The sequence below is a fragment of the Bactrocera tryoni genome, chromosome 5, assembly GCF_016617805.1.
Source record: "Bactrocera tryoni isolate S06 chromosome 5, CSIRO_BtryS06_freeze2, whole genome shotgun sequence".
Lineage (NCBI taxonomy): Eukaryota > Metazoa > Arthropoda > Insecta > Diptera > Tephritidae > Bactrocera > Bactrocera tryoni.
Genome location: NC_052503.1, coordinates 33,489,146 through 33,507,323, shown reverse-complemented (window position 1 = coordinate 33,507,323; position 18,178 = coordinate 33,489,146). Strand labels below are relative to the sequence as shown.

The 18,178-nt window shown below is 35.9% G+C and overlaps 1 protein-coding gene and 1 non-coding gene across 2 annotated transcripts in view; one reads left to right on the top strand and one right to left on the bottom strand.

Annotated features, from left to right (window-relative positions):
- The window catches only part of LOC120777117, a 32,628-nt gene that overhangs the window by 2,072 nt on the left and 12,378 nt on the right, over window positions 1-18,178 (top strand). The gene's annotated exons all lie outside the window — the stretch shown is intronic.
- Window positions 11,100-11,171, bottom strand: Trnam-cau. The gene has a single exon. It is a non-coding gene; the product is annotated as a tRNA-Met (tRNA).

The following is an 18,178-nucleotide window of genomic DNA, read 5'->3' as shown; positions in this document are numbered from 1 at the left end:
GGAAAAAACAAACCAATCATGTGTTAAATTAGTTCATTGGACGCATTAAGGATATATGAGATGTGCTTTATGCTAATTAACTTCTTTTGAAAGACGCTGGCTCCTGACAAAAAAAACAATAGAATTATGCTGGAGGCTCAAGTGTCAAGTTTCATCTTTGGTAATTTGGCATTTCGTTTTGGGCAGCAGGGAAGAAGAAACTATTGGACTATATGAAACTCTAAAACACCCTCCGAAATTGGCGATTGATATTTCACATTTTTTTATTCAAGGTATTTTGTTTATTCGATGAAGACGTATGAGATTCTTGGTTAGTCTTAACCAATAAAAGATAAATAAATATTCTGTTATACCTACAATTTATACAGAAAAACATAAGTAACTCAAAAGATTAGCACCTAACTGATATCTTTTGGTTTTCTCCTGTTGCAGCCAAATGTTGCTTACGCCATTCTAAAGGCTTATTCAACCAGCAATATTTTAAACACATATTTAATATAAAGCCGCAGGTTCTTATCATCAGAAAGTGCGATAAGACTAAAATTATTAATAGCCCTTTTTTTTTAATATCAATAACATGAATAGCCTTAAAGTTTCTAATTTTGACTTGTTGTGATAAAAGTTCGGAACCGGGCTGAAAAATAATTTTTAATAGCAGACTCTGAAAATACAAATTTTTCAAAATTTTCTGTCTTTGCAACCATTTTAGTAAAAATTAGACAATTGAATTTGAATAAGACCATCAACAGAAAATCAAATATCAGACAGTGACAATAATGACCATTTTATTTGCATACGTATGCAAGGTGCGCTCCACAGTAAATAGGACTTTAAAAAAAAACAGAACAAAGGGTTTTTTCGGCAAAATCAATTTATTTCATTCAAATCAGTCCAGTGTTTTAGCTCCTTGGCCGTTATGGCCGCCATTATGCCTTGCACAAGAATGACATATACAGCTGTGTTCATTGAAATAGCAGTGCAAGAGATGCGAAAATATATAAGGGTTTTTTTTGCATACTCCTACCTGTTAGTTGATCGCTTGCGCATTGTTTTTGTAAAACGGAATATAGAGAATAGAAAAATATAAAAACTCCGTTGGATTTGATGTATTTGATGCTTTTTTTCATATTTTTTGCGAAAATCCACAACTTTTTGGCTGTTCACTGAAATAGCAGTTTTTAATTTTTCTCAACGAAAAGTGCCGAGAAAAATTTTACATTTTTGAATAGTGAGTTCGATTAAGTTTATTATTGTAAGTTAAATGACAATAGACCATAACAATGAAAAAAATTTAAATTTTAGTGGGTAAAGGACCTCACTGCTCCAAGAAAGATAGGCTTTTGATTGTTGAGCTTAAAAAAGAGGGGAAAACATACAAAAAAATACAAAATCGTTTAAAATATTCTGGCGAGATGGTATACAATGCCATAAAAGAAAAGAAATTATGAATTGAAGCCCGAAAAAAGTGCTGCCTACGCAAAACTACAAATTTAGAGGACCGACACATAGTGTTCTTCTGCAAAAACAACCCCTTTGCATCATCTAGGGAAATAAAAGCCGAGCGGAAATTGGGGATCAGCGACGAAACTATTCGACGACGACTGGTGAATGAAAATTTGAAAGCGCGAAGCCCACGAAAGGTGCCTTTGTTTAGTCAAATACATATTGTTGGCGATTGCCAAAAGCCATTTGAACTAGCCAGTATCAAAACGGGGCAATATCCTTTGGACAGATGAGTCCAAAATGGTCTTGTCTTGTGGAGCAGGCTGTAGACAGTAAGTCCGTCGACCCCCAAACACGGAGTATATTCCAAATTATACGGTCAGGACAATAAATCGCGGTAGCTTTAAAATTTTGATAAGGACCTGTTTTTCTTATAGCGGTGTGGTCTCAATACATATGATCGTTGGGAACATGAATTAAAATGTGTACGTGGAGATATTAAGGAACGTTATGCTGCCATATCCCAGTTCGAATATGCCCTTAAAATGAACACTCCAGCAGGATAACGATCCAAAACACACCAGCAAAGTGGTGAAAAATCGGCACAGCCAAGAAAAAAAAAATTTGGTGCCATGAACAGCTCAATCCCCGTATCTCAACCTCACAGAAAACTTATGGGGAGACGTCAAGAGTTTTATTTCAAAGCAATCCCTATCTTCTAAGCCGCAGTTTTGGCAGGCTGTTCGAGAGGCATGGACGTAGATTCCCTTAAGCGTTGCCAGGACTTGCCCGACTCCACGCCACGTAGGTGTAAGGCTGTAATAGTCAATAAAGGATACACAATAAAGTATTAAGACAATACCAAAATGTTATTTAGTATGAATGAGTTAATTAATAAGTTATGTTGATTTTTTTAATATTTTTTGTTAACACTGCTATTTCAATGAACACAGCTGTACGTCTGCATAAGGCTTTCCTTTCATGAGCAAATGCATTTTTCCGAAAAAGAAGAAGTCGCACGATACCATATCAGGTGAATACGGGGAGTGGTTAATGGTTAAAATGTGAGTTTTGGTCAAATAACCGGTCACAAGAGAGCAATTTTTGGTCGTCAGTCAATTTGTGCGGTAGAAACCGTGCACACACCTTTCGTAAGCCCAAATGTTCGGTCAAAATGCAATAAATCGATGTTTTGGAGATGTTCAATTCCATTTCCATGAATTTCAGTAATGATTTCGGCTGACTTTTGATGAATTCACGCACAGTTTCGATGGAATTTCCGGTGATCACGGATTTTGATTGGCCCACATGTTGATCGTCATCTATGTCCTCAACGAAAACGTTGAAACCACTTGTGCACTCTGTTACGGGCTAGGCAATCATCGCCGTAAACTTGTTTCATCAATTGAAACGTTTCGGTAAAATTTTCACCAATTTTAAAACAAAATTTAATGTTGGCTCTTTGTTCGAAGCTCATTTTCGCACCGATAGCACAAACATACTGACACTTAAAACACAATAACTTCACTTCCAATCATTGAAATGTCATGAAATTCTCACACAATCGACAATCGATTAGATTCTAACGCACCAGTCGTAATATAGATGGCGCCAACAAAAAAGGCGCTAGAATAAAAAAGTTCTGTTTACTTTGGAATGCACCTTGCATTGATACACATTCGGTTTGATCCAAATATATCGGATAACATATATTTGATATTTCTCAGTATATATAAAATTTAGGTCGATAAAAAATACATACATATATTTGTACAATTTATAAAGGTTTAGTAAGCGTTAGACATTACTCTTCTTGTTGATATTAAGTGACTCTCCAAATTTAGAAAAAAAAAGTTCACAGTTCTTTTCAAAAGTAAATTTATTACATTTTTTATATACTCCCTATCCTGAATTTTCGGTAACCACCGAAATACGAAATGTATATGTAATATACTATAATTGAATAAGACTTTAAATGAAAGAAAAATATTCGCTCCCTTAAATCTGAAAATTCGAAATTTCAAAGAAGCTTAACAATAAAACTCTTTCAGATTTGCATAAGCTTAATAAATTACAGGTGCATAAATATTCATATATAAATAAAAAAGTAGTGTATGTAATACTACCAAATTTGAAGCAATTATTTTGATTGAAGTTTGCAGTTTTTCCTCTTTTATTATTGTTGGACATTTTCATTCTCTTATTTCACGCTTGCTTTTTAGGGAGGCGCCATAATGTCAATGGTAACTCAAGCGATTCATTATTTTTTAAATAACGTGATAAAAACCCCAATTAGATTACATAAGTTTCATAAAATATATGTATATTTCTCACATTCGCAGCTTTATACTCTCTTATGCATTTAAATTTGAATTAATTTTTTCTTCAGGTACGTTGCTTAAGTCTTTTGATATATACGTATGTAGGTTGCTATATATATTTCTGGCCTAATAATGTAAATAGGCATATTTATCAACGAAAATGGCTTTTTTTTATTTTTTTTTTTATTTTTATTTTTTGTCGATTGCTGTTTTGTTTCGGGCACCTACGCATAGATCTATGATTCGACACCTGTGACGATCTTATAAACGTCTTTTGAAGCACCGCGATCGTATTTTTTCAGCATTTCTTTACACCAATCCACACGAGCCTTTTTATGGCTCGGTCAAATTGTGCGGGATCCAACGAGAACAAAGCCTTTTTACGGCCAGGTGTTCATGCAATATCGAATGTATGCTGGTGGGATAAATGCATAGACATGCCTCTATCTGAAGGTATGTTACATGACGGTCTTGCCTAATCAGTTCACGTACGGCATCGATGTTTTCTGGCACAACGGCTGTTTTTGGACGACCTACACGGAATTCGTCTTTGAGCGAGCGTCGGCCACGATTGAATTCGTTGTACCAGTTTTCACAGTACTATAGGATGGTGCTTCATAGCCATACAAAGATTTTAGTTCATCGATGCACTCTTGTCGTGATAATCCACATCGAAAGTTGTGAAAAGTGATCGCACGAAAATGTTCACGAGTTAATTCCACTTTTTGGCCGAGATGAATTTTTTAATTCGCTGTAAATAAAACAATTCACGATTAAATGACAAACGTTCAGAGTGATGTTATGCTAAAAAATGTCAAACTTTCCAATGGAAATGTCAGATTGCACCTGGCAACACTTAGTGTTGCCCTAGGCCAGAATATATATAGCAGCCCTCGTAATCTCTATATATAGTATATGGTATGAATATTACGTGTCACGTTGTTTTAGCAGAATTTAGCACACTGTGTCCAGTTCCAACAAACTTAGAAGATGGAATATTAAAAATAATGCATAAATAAAAAATACGGTGAAAGCTCTATTAAATGGACGCTTTATTAAGTGAACATCTCTATTAACCAAGCACATTGGCCGGTCCCATAATTTGTTGATGTTTATTAGGTACAATCCATTGCGCAGACAACTCTATTAACTGTACAGAAAGGCTGATAACCAGACATTGAGAAAGCAGCCTTAAATTCGTTAATTTTTCCAATGAATTTTTTTTTGTATGCACAAATTTTAAATTAAACCTCAAGTATAATCGCTTGCAATCTTATACCCCCGAAAACGTTTTTGTCTTTATTCGTAAATTCCGATCCACTAGTTTTATATAAAATACGCTTGCTTTTGAATTTTGCTTCTGTTTATTTCTCATATTTCATTAAATTCAATGTTTTTTATAAAAATATTAATTTTGAAAGCAATGTAACTTAAGATCAATGTTTTTTTCCATTTTTTATATAAAACTTTGCAATATTTCCAAGTTAAATTTTTTTTTCCAAAATTCAGATCAACTATTTTACTTTCACAATTTCAAAAAAAATGTGTGTATGCATTTTTCACAGCACCAAAACTCTCTCATGCTGTTATTACATAAGCTCCATAAAACTTATATTCAGCTCAAACCGTTGGTGCTGCAATTATATTGTCCACCAGGTTCGCTGCGCAAGTCTTTTATTGGCTTAATCTCGCGAATAGCGTTTCCACTACGCTTTTATAACTACGCTTGCATAAACGCAATTAATCGTAAGCTTTACGCTACCATACGAAATTGTGAGATAAAAAAATAATAAATTGCGCAAGTAGAATTTTCGCCGCCAAAGCGACAACAACACGTTAAAAAACGTACAAATGTAAAGTAAGACAATTGAAAAATTAAAGCGGCAAAATGCTGCCGTAAAAATTGTATTATAAACGCAGCTAAAAATAGCAGAGACAGCAACAAAAAACAGCATCCAAAACCCAATGAAAATTTCAATAACAAAGCCGATTTGCTTGTGACCCAAAAGACAACAGGCGGCAACAACAACAACAATTACGACATTTATGTATACAATTTAGAATTGGGTGTTGAATTGAAAATTGTTTTGTGTGCAACACAGCGATTTCAACACGAAGTGGACACAACGCCAACAGCCAGCCGGCAATGCACCGCAATAAGGCCGCTCAAGCGCACAGCCAAAACACGTACGAGCGCCAAATATTTGCGAGACAGACATTTGCGCATGCGCACACACGTCGGTCGGATAACACAGGTATAGGTACATATGTTGAGTTGTTTAGTGTTTGCCGCGTACTTAACCCGGCCGAGTCAATCAGCGACAAGCGAACGACACAAAATAAGGCGCGTCCAAATGCCAGAGACAAGAAACAAAAACGCAGCAAATACTCGGAGCTACGAAAAATGCGATTGAGAAAACCAGGCTGGTCAGCGGTAAGCCGCCGACGATGCTTTCGAAGCTTTTAATGCGCGCAGCTGGTTGCCAACAATTTATACTTACTTATGGCTGACTCTTTTCAGCACTATGTTGTTAATAAATATGTACATATATATATACTTAAGTTATATTTATATATATATAAAATTATATATACGCACATAAAGTGCTCCAGACACATAAATATGTATGTATGTACATATTTTTAGTGCCTCCACCTATGCGCCTATGCGCTCGTCTTGTGCTTGTCAATCGTTGGTCGCGCGCATGCCTCGCACACAGCCAGACGATTGGACAAACAGATAGACAGGCAGACACGGACAATTCGAGCAGATAAATGGCAATGCGTCTGACTAATGTGGCGCAGCATGAAATATGGGTCCTGCGGCACATTTCCACTGTGGGCAGGCTGGCGCTCGCACTCAGTCACTCATGTCGGCCCCAAATGCGTTGCACATACATACAATTCTATGATTTAATGCCTAGTCAATGCGTATGCCTGCAAGACAGGCTCCACTCAACATGCACGCATGCGCGAAATCTGCATCACATACGAGATTTGTGTTGTCAGACCCCACTGGATAAGCAATGCGCCGCATCCGCTAAGCTGTTTGGTATGCAGCTCATATGGACACCGCGCATGCGTGCACTTATGCTAATTTCTTGCGATCAGCTCGTTAGTTTGATTGTCGGGCGTTTATATGTAGATTTCCATAGGCATATTTTGTAGGTGTATACTTCATTATATGCACATTTATTGATCCGTATGTAGGTAACATATCTTTTTATACCCCGTCTCAAAAATTGTACGGTTTGGTTTATAATAACTTTTGTTGTTGTTGTTATTGTTGTTTTTTTTACAAGTGGCAGAATTCTGCCGAGTTGACAGTCCTTATCAATAAAAAAATCCGGGTTCGTTCCGGTTACGTAAACCCAACTGTCGTGGGGACGGTATAATAGCTCTACTCTTCTAACGGTGTGTTGTAATGTAAAGGCGTTGAGTTACATTTATCAAAATATTCAGATTGTGAGAAGTTATTATATGGGCCCTACTAGCCCCAAGGTAGTAGATAGCAGACTTGTTGTTATTTCAGTGGGTTAGGATTTCCGAAGGTATATATAAAGTGGAAGGCACTAGCTTTTGACGCAATGACTATATCAGATCTCTCTCTCATTACATGAAGTAAATAATAATGATGTATTCACAAAAAATGTAGTTGTGGGTTGTCTCAAATATACTGAAGAAAACTGAGGCGGTTTTCACAACCAAAGAAATAAAATTTTGAATTTGATTCTTCTCTTTCATCTTACCTTCCTTTCATACATAATATGATAGTGCATTGCTTATAAGGTAAGAGAGAGTAGTCATAGCCTATTATAGAGGTTAGGTTAGGTTAGATCGTTGATTCAAATTCGATAGATCCCACATTGGCAAATATTCGTCCTTTGTGTTACGCATAAATTCTAAAACTAGATCAAAATATCCTCATAGACGAACTTTGCTAGGTTCGCTAAAAGTATCTTCCAAGATATTTCAATAAAGCCGGGAGAGAGTAAGAAGCGACAAAATGAGTCAACCTCGTTGACTCTTTGTCAAAAAGCGTCTGAAAAAATATTTTGCCGCACAGCGTCTGAACCTATTGGCCAGTGTCCACTGAAACACCTATCATTGCGGCGTGATTGATTTTGCTAACAGCCATTAATTCGAAGGATCTCTTACAGTTCACTCTGGGTTAGAAGGATCTCGTAATCGCACAAGTTTTAGTTGTTGACCAGCGCTCTCGGAGCTCTATGAAGGTGCAAAAGTCCAACATCAGTACATAAAACACAGCGGAAAATCGACTCGCTTTCAATCGGATGAAATTGGGATCTATCGTAAGTTCATCGACTTTGCAGTTTTCGTTTTCGCCGATTTCACTGTCAGCATTAACCCATACAAGTATTGTATGAAAGATACTTGAAGCTAGTGCTAATGAGGTCCTCCTTGAATAGTTTGGAGCACACAGTCAGCGAGCTTAAAGCCATTATAGCCGCTAGTCTATCGAAATGAGTGCACACCTCTCTTAAGGCAGTTACACTTCGAAACCGTGGATCTACTGCTACCTTGATGTTGATGGAGCCGAAAAGCTCACTACATTCCCTCTTCAAAGACTTCCCGCCAACCACAAACCCCTCGCAGTTGTGTAAGCATTGAACCAATCGGAGCAGAAGGTTCTGCAATGCAGAGAACTAGATGGCATGGAAAGCAATTTAAGCAGTGACGGCTCTAAGCTCCAGACGGCCAAACATCTTCAGACATGAAGCCAGGAATAGTTTTGCCTTACTGGAGCACAATTTTGCTGGAAAATCTATTGACCGTTTTGCTTATTGAAAACTTGTTCAACAGTGAACTGTTTTTCATTTGCAAAAAGGATGCTGAAAAACACTGAAAACAGACCATTTCGAGAGATAACACGTTCAATAAACTTGGTTTTCAATAAATTGGTTATGAAATTCGCGTCCTTATGTTAGAACCACATATTGTCCAAGTCCATATCATCCAATTCGGTCCAAAAATATTCGGTTATCATTAAGCCGCACATAACCGTAATTTTTTTGGGATGCAATGGCGACTCATTGAGTATTCGCCACAACGACGTTACAGAGATGCCCAACGCTTGACAACGACGTGTGAGAAACTGATTTGGGTTTACCTCAATTGATGCTCTGACAGCAGCATTATCCTCGACACTACAGGCACTTCTTTGTCTCACAGGAACGGGAACATTTTGCACTGTGCCTGTGGATTAAAAACTTTCCACTAGACGCTCAATTGTTGGTCTCTTAAAGTTGAGGCCACTGACTCCGAATTTCGGTAGTAAAACTTTATAAATGTCGACTCGTTGTTGGATCATACATCTTTCCATGATGAAATGGCAAACCTTACTGAAGAAAAATGTCAAAAAAAGCGGGAAAAAATATCACATCGTTTGCTGTTCCTATCAGTCAACTTTTGTAGCGTCGTTTTGAAAAAAACCCCTTTATATCACATGTTAAATACTTAAGCCGTAAGAAAGTTTCAAAACATTTTAACTGACTGTATTTAATAATAGTTAAACCTACAAAATTCATCACTAAAAGCTACTTCAAACAATCAAGCTTTAAGCTTACTCAACGGAGCTTTTAAAATATCAATTAGATATTCAGCAATATATAATCCTGCTTAAATTTTCTAAGGTGAATCTTCAATTGGTCTCTCACTTTGCCTTACCTAACTAATATTAATTGTGAAACTAAGCTTTTAAGCTTTAAGCTTACTGAACTGCGCTTTAAACACAAACGTCAGGTAATAGTTAAGCCTATAAAATTCATCACTAAAAGCTACTGAGTCCAAGCTTTCAAGCTTTAAGCTCCTTAAATTTTGTTTATACCCTTAATATTCTTACGCACTTTCACTTTTGCCCACCTTACTAATATTCCATTCGAAAGTCAGCCTTTGAGCTTTAAGCACAACGAATTGAGCTTTAATTAACCTTAACATTCGATTGCACTCTAACTATCCCCCCACCTTACTTATTTTCCTTCACTAACACCACGCGAGTAAACTAATTGCAGCATCTATCCGCAGACATCTAAACACATGTTAGTATTTATTTATACACAAACCGCGCATTGTCGCCTATTCATCAATTTTTGGACAAATAGTTGGCTGGCTGCCTGAGTAAGTGGCCGCATTTGTGGCAACGCAAAGACAAATGAATTCCTCCTGCACTTAAACATTAATGCTGTTTGCTGTTTCACTGCCTGCACAAGCAAGCAAAGACAACAACAAAAAGCGATAATCTTCCCTTCTATTTTTTGCCATATTTAACCTTCCGAGCGCTTGACTATTAATGCGCTGCCCGAACACATGTTCGCGGTAATAAATTGTTTTAACTGCAGGACGACTGGTGCGCGCGCGCCTTAATTTCTAAGAAGCGCTGAGCAAAAATGTTGCTGCAACAATAAAAGGGAATTAAAAGCATCTTATTCGCCTTCATTTTAAATACAATTATCTACATGTGTCCAGCTGCATGTGTATGTGTGTCTTGGTGAAACCTTTGTCGGTTGGCGACTATCGCTTGGCCCAAGCACACGAGCAAACGAGCAGCTGCTCGAAGCGACTGCGGTTGACCCATGGAAATAAATCGCGCTTCTCTTATTAATTGCAAACTTTCTGGGTGTGTCCACCACAAATAGATAAGCCACTCTGCAGCTCCACTTGCGGCTTGTCGCAAGCTTTGGTTTCGAGAATAGAATGGTGATTTTTTAAGTCCACTCTTTTGTGTCCCTTTTCTATTTTTTGCACTGCGCTCGTTGACAAGCCATAAACGAATATGTGAAGGTAAAAGGTAGTTAAATAAAAATTAAAAAGAAATACAGCGTGTCATTAAAAACCCGTTAACGGAAAGATGTGGCAACTATTGAATAGTGACTTTCGAAAGTCGCTGTTACTGCATTGTGAGGGATTGGGTGGCCGGAAAGAATTGTAACGACTTTGAATTGAGAAATTAAAAGGTAGCAACCAGGATTAATAAGATAGGGATACTGGTTAATTGTAGTAAAAGGGCTTCATAGTTTATTCAAATCTTTAGTAATTATTTTTTAAAGTAGGGATTTAATATTTACTAATTGTTAAGTAAGTGCAGTCAGTATTTCTTAATAGTTTAAAATATTTTTTTTTAATTTACAAAATTAAAAGTTTAGTTTTATTTATGAGGTCTTATTCTACTGATAGTGCCGCGGTAATTGTTGTCTGATTAATAAAATATGAGATTTCAGAGAGCTTGCTATGAAAAAAATGTATTGTTATTTGGCAATATTTTATTCGAAAAAAAATAAATAAATAAATGAATCCGATGCTTCCCACACCATTTATTAGCAGAGCAAGGTTTCGATCCTCGGACCTCTGGGTTATGGGCCCAGCACGCTTCCACTGCGCCACTCTGCTGCTTACCGAACTACTTGTATATGCAAATTACAGTCTTGTTCCGCTAAGAAAGAGATGCATATATACATGTTTTCATATACATATGTAGGTGTACAGGAATATATGAGTGTTTCAAATATCATCCCTGCAATTTGAATTCTTTTATGAAATTTATTCTACAGGTCATATGAATATGGAAAGAGCTTTTATTTTCAAACAGGTATAGTTGATTTTACTGTTTGATGCTATAATTGAAAGGAAAATATTATTAATTGAAATTGACTTTAGAAAATAGTTGAGCCAAAACCTTTTAAAATAAATTTAAATAATTATTTGCAAACATCGTTGAATGCAGTCTCGGAAGTAAAGCAAACCCTTTAAATTCTTCTGGATGAAACGAGCTTTTTACAAGACTTTACAAATATTAAAAAAATTATGACGTATATACTGTATACAGTTTATTTAAAAATATGACTTCTTACTGAAATTCTTTGTTATACTTTTTATACTCTTGCAACCAGTTGCTACAGAGCATTACAGTTTTGTTTTGTACAAATGATCAGGATGGCGAAAGATTTGAAAGCCGGCTGCATGACTGTCCATCCGTAACTCCGCGCAAGCTGTAAATTGAGATATCTTGATGAAACTTGGTATGTGGGTTCCTTAATACAAAACAATTTCGAGTTCACAGATGGGCATTAAGCGAAAACGTAACTAAGCTCCAAATTAAGATATAAAGCTGTAAGCAGTAGCAAAGGGCATCTGTGGGGAAATATTTTTGAAAAAGAGTGCCCTCTAACAAGTTTAATGTACATATGTATCTCCTAAACCACTTAAGCTACAATAACCAAATTTGGTAAGCACGAATATCGGCTGACTTTACTCTATATAACTGGTTTCATACCTTAAAGTATTTCCCTGGCTTTGATTCTTGCAAGTTGCAAGAGTGTAAAATGTTCGGTTTCACCTGAAATTAGCCCTTCCTTACTTGTTCAAGTTGTCTTCAGCCATAACCATATACTATTTGAAAACAAAACGTGAAGTATTTTGCATTTTTAGTTTTTCATATGAGTATTTGGGTTCAAAAATCAAACAGTAGTTGTTGCTGGAATATTTTTTGAAATCTTATTTGATTATTTTACATTTATTTTGCCCCTTAAATTTCTATAATTTTCTGAAATTTAACAGGTTAGATGTCGCTAAGTTCAATATATTTCTTGGTTGTCACTCTAAATAGGAAAATTTGGGGAGAGTTTTGAATTCAAAATAGCCGGCATCTCTAAGAACTTTCAATAAGATATATACTCATGTGCAAAGTCGGAAAAATATATATTCAAGTTTATTATTTAAAAATATTTAATGAATGTTAGCCTTATATTGAGATTCAACGCTGGATTAGAACAAATTTTTATCACTCAAAACGTAAAGCGAAAAATTATAAACTGTTATAACTATGTCACAAATTTAGCTATAAAATTAAGCAAGCAGGGATCTCAGTATTAAGGGGCTTCTGTGGTTAAATATGGTTTTTTGAAAGTGAGCCCTGCGCTGCTATTGGTTTTAAGTACAGAAATCTCAAACTACTGAAACACTTCCAAAATTACGTAATTTTTCAGAACTGTTTTCCCACACAACTGCCTGTTGTAGGTTTTAAACGGGAATTTATAGTATGTATAGTGCGAAAGTGAAGTTATTAGCACTGGCTTACCTACATAAATGAATATAAGTTCATAAAGTTTTTTTAAGCACACTTTTTGTAATGATCAATTTCATCAAAGATCCTTACCATTTATTGCAAAAATGAGATTAAAGAGCTTCAACCTCATTAAAATGCCAAGTTACATTGCCACAAATGCTTACAAATGATAAAAAAGAATTAAATATTTTCATAAAAAACTGACAAAGAAACACATTATAAGAGAATATTGGTAAATTTTCAATATTTTCACATTAACATTCTTTCGGAAAACGCATATTTTTGAATACCTTACTATTTGGTATTTGTGTCAATATTTCCAACAGTTTTAGTTCATGGAAAAACTGCTTAGAAATACCTCTGCATCAAATTTCCAGCTGCGGCTGCGTTTCTAAAGACAATTTTCTAATTACAACTGCGGCCGGGCTACCAACTGTTGTCACTTTAATTACCGCGCTGTGTTGTCTGGCTATTTGTTTGTGTTTTGTTGTTGTTGTTGTTTACTAAGCGGTAACTCTTGTCACTTTAATGGTTTTTGACCTCAACGCACCATGTAAATACGCGCACACATTCTGATTTTGTTATTATTTTCGTTAATTTGTGTAAACAGTCGCGGACGCAGTCAATTTGCGCTTTTAATTTGCTGTGTGTTGAAGTTTGTTGCTTAAGTCTTTCGATTATTTGCGCATATGCGCCTACAAACGTTTAGGCACTTAAGACTTGTCGTCAAATCAAGTGGGTATCAAGCATTCAGCGAACATTGACTGAAGGTGTAGACATGTTCTGTAATTACGTGACATTGATTGTGTTTACTGTTAAGCGATTGGGTAAAAATTTGCCAAATTAGTCAGCAATTTATTCGGGTACATTTTGGCGGAAGGTTATTGTGGGCTCCATTTTTTTATAACAGAGAACTATTACATTAAGTGAATTGCATATAAAGGTGAAATTTTAAATATTTTTTTCATTTCTAGTCAGTCGTAAAAGTTATAAAAGAACAGAATTAGTGAATACAATAAAGTTTGATCCATTTAAAGTTTCCCGACTTTTTTAAAGAAAAAACACAGATACTTAAAATTTAATAGGGAGTAATTATTATCATTCGAAAGAACATTCTTTAGCGCTTATCTTTTGAAGATTATCCGTTTTAAATATTGACCTACGTTTCAGATGGGCCATCCGTTGAGTCCAATTTTCGATTACTCGTTCGAGCATCTCGATTGGTAACTGGCGAATCACATGCGTGATGTTTTGCTACAAAGCTTGAATCGAAGCGGATTTGTCCACAAAGATTTTAGACTTTACATATCACCACAGGAAAAAGTCTAATGGTGTGATATTACATGTTCATGGTGTCCAATCGACCGGCTCCAAATGTGAAATTATCTGCTCACCGAAGTGTTTTCTCTATTAATCCGTAATTTGATCCGATGTGTGAGAAGTGGCGCCATGTTGTTGAAAACAAATGTTACCGAGATCACGAGCTTTGATTTCAGGTATCAAACAGTCGGTTATCATGGTGGGATATTGGTCGCCATTGACAGTTACGTTCCCACCGGCATCATTTTTGAAAAAATATGTGCCGATGACTCCACAACACTAAATCGTTGTTTTTTCTGTATAAAATAATATGGCAGCTCTTGAATGTCCTCAGGTTGCTCTTCGTCCCAAATGCGGCAATTTTGCTTGTTTACATACACATTGAGTCAGAAATAATCTTCTTGTATTCTTCATAAATCGAAGCGATGTCGCTTGGGAAGATGGAACAGGCTAATCTCAGCTGCTATATTTTCTTCACTGCGTGCTGGGCTTGGTCTCTTCGGTCGAATATTATCCGTAAATAAATGCTAAGTCTCAAAATAGGTGATGGTGTTGCGAATAGTATGCTTAGTGAGCCGATTATGTCGACCATAAGTTGAGCGAAGCGCGCGGAACTTATTCTCTTTTGCATGCCATTAATCGTCGCTGGCTTGTTGGCATAGACCACAGAAATAGGAAATAGTCTAACGGCGTCGAATCGCATGACAGATACGGCCAATTGACTGGACCATTTTGTGAGATAACACATTCACCAAACTTAGTTCTCGTAAAACGATTGTGACATTCGCTGTATGGCTGGTGGCGCCGTCCTTTTGGAACCACATATTGTCTAAATAATGCATATTTTGTTTATTGACGAAGCCATTCAGCCAGAAATGGGCGTCATCGCTGAATATGATTTTCCAATGAAAATCCGGATCATTTTCAAGTTGTTGCTCAGACCAATTCACGAACATACGACGATTCTGGTGCTCAAGCGACTTCAGTTCTTGCGTCAGTTTGGTCTTGTACTGAAGAGAAATGTCAAAAGAGCGGTAAAAATATGACGTCTTTTACTGTCCCTAGTTTACTCTTGAAGCTGTTGAAAAACTCTACATATGTATATATACTAATTTTACTTGAAAGAGAAGAAGTTATATTAATAATTGTATTCACAAATTAAATTTTTTAAAATCATAATAATTTTGTTTACTGCTTGAGTCTAGTCTACATAGGTAGTTGTTTTGCACCATAAGTATTTATAAATATCATCAATATTTTTGAGTGTATCAGTAGCTGATGCGCGTGTATAATGCTTGCCCTCCGAATACCTTCGTCGACATACATTTGACAGTGCAGCCCAGCATTCGTCATAAACCATGGAGAATTAGCTACCTACAGTTTAATGTTCATTAACAAATTCGTACAAATTAATGTATTCCATAAATGCAAATAAATTTGCATAAAACCAAGAGTATACATACATACATTTTATATATCAACTGCCTAGACTCATGGGTTTTCATTCCAACTGCTGAGTGCTCGATAAACGCTATGGTCTTGATGAAACTAGTAAAAAATTGCTTACAAATACTAATTTATTTTGACTTACACAACAATATATTCACAAATGCATATAGTATGTAAATAAATAAATATACATTTGCTAAAAATATTTATAAGCAATTGCAAACATCTGTAAAGTTTGGAGTCTCTTAAATACTAAAAAGTTCCGCTGAGCAGAAAACTGCTTTGCAACATTAAAAGTTTCATATATTTACGCCTATATGCCAAATAAACAAAAACAAATACTGTAAATTGCCTGAGACATAAAACAAATATATGAAAATTGCATATGTCGCTGCGATGTTGCAAGCAAAAAACTTACAACCAAGTAACGTGAAAAACTTTGCTAATAACCACAATCACACAAGCTCACAACCACAGGCGTTCCTCAATCATTGCTTCATTCTAGTTAGCACATTTAGCCTTTATTTGCTTATTTGTTTTAGCGTGTATTTCGTTTTTTGTTCCTCTTCTGCTTTATTGCCAATATCCACAACCTACTCAAAGTGCCGTGAGTTATTGCAATTTATTGTTGCCTAAATAACTTTATTGTAATCGACTGTGTCTATAATTGTTGTTTGTTATGAGCTCATCAGCAGTTGTCATCATTATCATCATATTGCAAGCAATGATTGCCTTAGCGATAATTGCTACCTTCAATGATGCAGCACAACGTCGGCGCTTTTTTCTACCCTTTTCTTCGCCGCTTGACACAAATGTGTTTTGATGCATTTAAAAAATAATCGATATTGTGGCAAAGTTGCCAAAAAGAAAAAATTAATATTTTACAAGTTTTTATTGTTAACGACTACAGGTCAATTAGCAGAATGTAAGTAAATAATTTTTAAAAAGTATGTACCTTTAAATGGTTAACTACTGACAGCAATAATTTTGTTCTCGTAATTTGCAGTTATATTACTAAATCAATAATGGATGTAACAAACTTAACAGTTGTAGAACAATAATATTATATTCCATAAAACAAAATAATATATATTATTTCAAAAGAAGAAGTTGAAAATTATATATTTTTAATTATCGAAGTCGTATTTACTTTCTTTAAGGTTCTTTCCTTTCATTATTTAAAATATTTTTTTTAAACATATACGGTCTCTACTTTTGAAAATGAGCGTGAAAAAATACTCAACTTAGGTAAAATTTTCTTGAAAGGAAAGAATCGTTGGTGAATACTTGAAAAGGTCTCTATTAATCAATTATAATTAATTATAATTGTCTGCACACAGCACCCGCTGACAAAGCCATAAAGACGCGACAATTGCTATCATACTCAGGCAATCTAGGCTTATAGATGACTATAAGCTTGACCATAAGCCCTAGAGTAGTTAAGACATGTCTAACATTATAATACTATGAGCAATAAAATGATAAATTGTCGGCTCTTAATTCCGGCCCCTTTCTACAAATAGCTTCGCTCAAACGACGCACAACACTCAAATAGTATTCTTTGTTGACAGTTTGTCAGGTCGGAAGGTAGTCGAAGTGCACCACACCTCGGTAATCGAAGAAAACTATCAACATGACCTTGATTTTTGACTTGCTTAAACGTTTTTCTTTCGGCTTCGGCTTAACTTTGCCATAATATTCGGTCGATAGATCGTTTGTTTCCGGGTCGTAGGCATACAAGGTGTGTTCCAAAGTAAACAGGACTTAGAAATAAAAAACAAAACAAACGGTTTTTTCGGCAAAATCAGTTTATTTTATTCAAAATAGTCTCCTTCTGCTTTAATACAGCTTTTTGCGCGGCCCAAAAGCATGTCGTACTAGTGTTTTAGCTCGTTGGCCGGTATGGCCGCCAGTATGCCGGTGCAAGCCTTTTGAATGGCCTCTACGTCTGCATAACGCTTTCCTTTCATGGGCAAATGCATTTTTCCGAAAAGGAAGAGGTCGCACGGTGCCATATCAGATGAATACGGGGAGTGGTTAACGGTTAAAATATGATTTTTGGTCAAATAAACCTCTTTAATGATGTTCTTCGATTTTTGGATTCTGAGCAATTTTTGGTCGTCAGTCAATTTGTGCGGAACAAACGGTGCACACACCTTTCGTAAGCCCAAATGTTCGGTTAAAATGCGATAAATCGATATTTTGGAGATGTTCAATTCCATTTCTATGAATTTCAATGATGATTTCGGCTGATTTTTGATGAATTCACGCACAGTTTCGATGGAATTTCCGGTGATCATGTCATTTCTGTCCTCACGACCACTGTGAAAACGTTGAAACCACCCCTGCACTCTCCTACGGGATAGAAAATCATCGCCATAAACTTGTTTCATCAATTGAAATGTTTCGGTAAATGTTTCACCAATTTTAAAACAAATTTAATGTTGGCTCTTTGTTCTAAGCTCCTTTTCGCACCGATAACACAAACATACTGACACTTACAACGCAATAACTTCACTTCCAATCAATGAAATGTCATGAAATTCTCACTGGACAATCGTTG